General features: G+C 38.4%; 1 non-coding gene across 1 annotated transcript; it reads right to left on the bottom strand.

Moving 5' to 3' along the window:
* Positions 1-4,995: 4,995 nt before the first annotated feature.
* LOC141688485 (small nucleolar RNA R71) lies at positions 4,996-5,102 on the bottom strand. Its single transcript, XR_012561926.1, has one exon. It is a non-coding gene; the product is annotated as a small nucleolar RNA R71 (small nucleolar RNA).
* Positions 5,103-5,799: the final 697 nt, after the last annotated feature.

Here is a 5,799-nt window from a genome sequence, read left to right as displayed (position 1 = left end):
TCAGGTTTATGCTAAAGTTTCTTCTTTCCAAAATTCTTGGGATTGACAACTCTGCTTATACTTCCATAGCAGAAGAGTGTATGAAATGTATATATATATAGGTGTATATATATATCGGGACTAATGAAGTATCTCGTAACTTTATTCTTTTAAATGATATTTCAAAGATTGAATCTATTCAAGTCTTACCTTGTAGTCTCATCTATGTGATGAACTTTTGAAACTGATTATAGCTTGAACGGTGGTAGTTCGAGTACTATTCGGAAAAGATATAAGTATATTAGAGTATCTCATAACTTCATCTTTTCAACTTATATCTAGTTAATAATTATCTTATGCATGACAAAGATTTTCAGAAAAATATTGAGACAAGGTTAGATATATGAGATCACCTTGCAACGATATTTTTATACAGTTATAAACTGGAACTCTGTGTATATTATACATGTCAGAGGATTTCAAAGATTATGAAAAGTATATATATATACTGAATATTTTGCGACATGGTCGCATTAAGATATCAAACTTGGTTCATTTCTTCTTGACCAAGACTTTCATGAGTACTATGAGAATGCTCATATATTGTTAATTATTATACATATTATTTCGGTTGGCTTGTTGCTCACCCTTGCTTTCTTCTTTCATCATACAACAACAGATAGAAAAGATGAACATGACCAAGCTTCCAATTCGCAAGCGGTTAGGAAACGTTCCGCGGTTTTCTGGAAGCGTTGATGCCGCCGTAGCTGAGGTAGGAGCTACCAACAGGCTAGGTTTTCAACTATTGATGAACCAGACTTATGTATAATATGAATTGTAATAATGGCAAGGAATATGTAAATTATTCAGAAACCCTTTTAAGGTGTAACGGTTTATAATTTTGGAATAAAATGACTTGTGTTATTTTTGGTATTCATCTCTGAGACTATAACTTGTGGTGTGTGTGTGTGTATATTGTGGGGTCATAGTACTCAGTAGTTGGTTGACTGTTAAGATTAAGTATTGATAAGGGAAATGGAACTCATGACAACCCGAATCCCCGACCCCGAATTTGGGGGTGTTACAGTTCTTCCCACATACCTGACAATCTGGTAAAGTTAACCTCAATTGATTTGGCTGGTTCCCAGTGGCTGGACGGTTGCCTTGTCCTCCGTCGCCTGCATTTTGCTTCATCTTGGCTGAAACTTGCCTTTCTTTTGGTTGAAATTTGAAAACATCCCTTCTTGTAACTGGCCTTCATTCCCTTCAAACTTTCTTTTCTTACTCTCCTTCTCCTTCTGTGACATCTCACTCTCCGTCTCTGTAAACATGGCCTTCTGTACAACTCCTGCATAGGTATCCAATTCAAAGATGGCTACCTTCCCTCTGATCCATGGCTTTAGACCTTGTTGAAATCTCTTAGCTTTATTCATATCAGTGTCCACATACGACGATACAAACCTTGACAATTCTTCAAACTTACTTTCATAGTCTGCTATTGACATATTTCCTTACCTTAGCTCTAGGAACTTCAGTTCCATTTGATCGTAAACAAACTGGGGAAAATACTTCTCTAGAAACAACTCTCTGAATCTCTCCCAAGTAATAGAATCTATACCTTCCAATGTCTTCACAGTTTCCCACCAGTAGGTGGCTTCATTCTTCAAATAATAACTTGCAAACTCAACCTTCTGTTCTTCTCTCACTTTAACCAAAGCAAATGACTTCTCTATTTCCTTTAACCAAACACTCACTTCAATTGGATCTAAAGAACCCTTGAATTCTGGTGGATTCACCGCTTGAAAGGTCTTAAAAGTTACCTGAAGGTTGGTCTGTCTTTGTTGTTATTGAGTCAGGTGAATTGTTTGTTGAGCCAAGATCTGAAGAATCTAGGCTACTGTTGGGTCTATAGGACTTGGGTTTGCATTTTGGTTATTGTTGTCTTGGCTGTTGTTGTTATTGTTGGTTTCTTCATTCTAGTTGGTAGAACGGGTATTTCTTCTGGGAGGCATTTTCTGTAGAGAGTCAAACAACTTATTTAGCCTTTAAATCAAATCCTTTTTATGAAAAGTTTTTATAAAACAAAAATATTTCTTTTTGAAAATAGTTGTAATAATTGAACTAAGTAAATTGCATGCTTCTTTACAGAATGTAAACAATTAAGGGGATAGGGTGCATGGTATCACAAGAGTTTATAACTGGTGCAATAAATAAAGTAAGATAAAGCAGGTGCAGTAATTAAATGACAATGCCGGGAAAGAAAAGGTATTGATATATATAGATCAAAGTTTTGGTAGTACAAGCGTGAAAACACTTCAAAAGCAAAAGGTACAACAAGCTAACACACTACCCAGCAAGTCTAGTCTATATAAACAAACTATAATTCTGCTAATGCACACTACACACTAATGTACATAATAAAACAACCACAACTCTGGCTTAGCATCTCTGTCTCTGCATCTCTATCTCTATCCCATGGCAAATCTGGACCTCCAATCTCCTCAAGCTCCTCTAAAACCCACTTAGCCCACTCCACAAGAAAGTCAGGGGTAATATCCTCATGAGTAGCCTCAGCTATCCTCACAGCAGTTGCTCTCCGAAATACCTGGATCCTCTATCTCAGCCGTCTCTCACCACTCCCGATATCTCTAGTACACATGATATGTAATAACTCCTGGATCTGACCCTGTAGATGTCGCTGCTCCATAAGGCATGCCTCAAACTGATGGTACGGAACATGGTATGGAGAAAACTGAAAAGGTACGTCAGTAACTGAATGCCCAGTAGAACCCGAATCAGCAGGTGGGGGTCCTCGGATAGGTGGCCTCATACCAGGAGGTGGAATAGCTCGCAGTGGTGCATTCGTCACAACAGGAGGTAGTATAGCCAACACCGATGGAAGAGTGTTGAGTGGAAGTTATGACACTTTATTATGCTCTAATAAGCTTTCAATTGATGCATTTGTACTCAAGTTGTTAAGTGTTTTAATGTATTTTCTAGTGTTTTTGCATTTCAAGCATTATCTAGGTAATCAGGTGAATTAGCAATATTTTGGTGCTAATTTGGTGTCAAGGTGGTGTTGGAATAAAAGCTCATGGAAAGGTGGCTCGAAGCAGCAAGGGAAAAGATGAAATCTGAGTTTTTCCTAGAAGGAAGGCGCACCCGTACTGTGTTAGCGCGCGGCCGCACCAGGATTCCAGAATGACAGCGCGCCCGCACTGTGATAGCACGCGGCCACACCAGTGTGAAAGTTTTAAATCCTGGTTCTAATGCAATTCTAATTGGGAGACTTCCAGATTGATTAGGGCTGCTATATATATTCAAATGAGAATGTTTTCATAAGAGAGACGTACCAGAGCGCAAGGAGAGCCGTAAGAAGACCGTATTAGCACGATTCAACGAAGACGAAGAAGATCTTGTTTTTACTTGTGAATCTTTGTTTTAAGTTATAACTTGGATGCTAGTTTTCTTACTTGTGAACCTTTACTCTTGTTTCGTACTTGATTTTTTATTTAAGTATAAAGACTACGTTTGTTATACCATGCTTTCATCGAAACCCACGTTGATGATGAGTCCGATTATGGGCTAATCATTATCGTGGAGTTCTAGCGGATTTATTTATGGATTTCTTTAGTTAAATTGTTTGATGCCTTAGTATATGGTGATTATATGATAACCTAGTATTGGTTGTGCGTATTTGTCTTATAAGCGTCGCGAACTTGTAAGATAGCGTGTTAATTCTTAATGAAGCAACAGTGAACTTAAGGATTTAATTTGGCCATGCTAGCATAGGTTCATGTTATTGTTATGCATGATTCGTAGGTAATTTTAACCATCTTACTTGCCCTATGTAATCATGATAGATAACTTGTGCTTAACCCGTTATGTTGTCAAATTCTATAAACATATAGGGTCTCAATATAATTGGTGTCTATTCAGCTTCTATCTCTTTTGTGGATGTCTGGTAGTATGGTACTCATGCAACAAAAGTTGGCGTTTATCAGTTTCGTGTTGTCTAATTAGTGTCATCACCAATGCATGCTATGGTTAAGAATAATAAGGCTATTGAATGAAGTATTTAATGAAGTTAGAATCCCATGCTTGTCATATATATTAATTTAGTCAATCTTATTCTCTTAGTTATAATTGTTAGTTTAATTCTTAGTTATAAACAACCTCTATTTGTTATCATCTTAGCATTGAATAATAACCATACGTTGTTGCTTAAGTGCATAGATTAATTAGTTAACCAACGCTAGTCTCTGTGGGAACGAACTAGAAAAGATTCTATATTACTTGCGAACGCGTATACTCACGTGTATTATTAGCGCGTGTTTAGCGACTAACAAGTTTTTGGCGCCGCTGTCGAGGACTGCAGTGTTAATTTATAGTTTATGTGCTTTCCATCAGTGGTCGTTAAAGTTCATTGACTCGGACATTGTTACTTATCTGTTTCCTTGTGTTATTTCAGGTACTCTAGCGAGGGTGTATGCATACGCGTTCGCGTACTCTTAAGAGAATACTGGATAAAGCCGAGAAAGAACTTGTGGTGGTTCGAAGGGAAGTTTTCGAAGAAAAAAGAAGGTAGAAGAAGAAGAGAAAGTCGAGGAACCAACTTTAGTAGAGATGGGTGATCAAGTAGAAAATCCTAAGGCTTTGATGGACTATTCTCAGCCTAAGATTAATGACATTCAGTCTAACATCATCAGGCCAGCCATCAGGGCTAACACTTTTGAGATTAAGTCAAGCACAATTCAGATGATACAGAACTCAGTTCAGTTTGGGGGTTCTCCTACTGAAGACCCCAACATGCACATCAGGGATTTCATCGAGATCTGCGACACTTTCAAGTTCAATGATGTGACTGAAGATGCTATCAAGCTGCGACTCTTCCCGTTCTCTATGAGGGACAAAGCTAACTGCTAGTTACATTCTCTACAAGCAGGGTCTATTACCACTTGGGAATATCTTGCTCAAAAGATTCTCACTAAATTCTTCCCTATGGCGAAGACTGTTGCAATCAGGAATGCTCTTACTCAATTTGCTCAGCAAACTGGAAAATCTCTGTGTGAGGCTTGGGATCGATATAAAGAGATGCTAAGGAAGTGCCCACACCATGGCATGCCTGATTGGATGATTAATAACTATTTCTACAATGGATTGGATGCTACTTCTAGACCCATGCTTGATGCAACATCAGGAGGAGCCTTGTGGGCTAAAAGCTACAATGAAGCTTATGAACTTATTGAAGTGATAGCTGCTAATAAGTACCAGAATCCTTTCCAGAGACTGACTCAGGGAAAGGTAGCAGGAATTTTAGAGTTGGATGCAGCAACTGATATAGCTGCCCAACTGAAGGCTTTGACGATGAAGGTGGACACTTTGGCTAATTATGGGGTTAATCAAATTGCTAATGTCTGTGAGCTTTGCGCTAGTGCCTATGAGACTAATCAGTGCACAATTTCTAGTGAATCAACTCAGTTCGTGAGCAACTTTCAGCGTTCACAACAACCTGTGCCAGCAACTTATCATCCCAACAACCACAATCATCCTAATTTCAGTTGGAGCAACACTCGGCATGCGGTTCAACAGCCTTATTAGCAGTATCCATCTAAGTAGTACAACCCCCCTGGTTTTCAGCAACCGCAATATGCATCAAGAGAACAACTCCAGCTGCAACATGCCAATGAAAAATCTGAATTAAAGGATTTGAAACTTATGTGCAAAAGCCAAGTTGTTTCTATCAAGACCTTGGAAAATCAAATTGGGCAAATTTCCAATGCCTTGCTTAATCCTCAGCCTGGTACACTATTTAGTGAC

The sequence above is a fragment of the Apium graveolens genome, chromosome 9 (genome assembly GCF_009905375.1).
Source record: "Apium graveolens cultivar Ventura chromosome 9, ASM990537v1, whole genome shotgun sequence".
Taxonomy (NCBI): domain Eukaryota; kingdom Viridiplantae; phylum Streptophyta; class Magnoliopsida; order Apiales; family Apiaceae; genus Apium; species Apium graveolens.
Note: the sequence above shows the minus strand (reverse complement) of the source record. Positions and strands in the feature narration are given on the sequence as shown.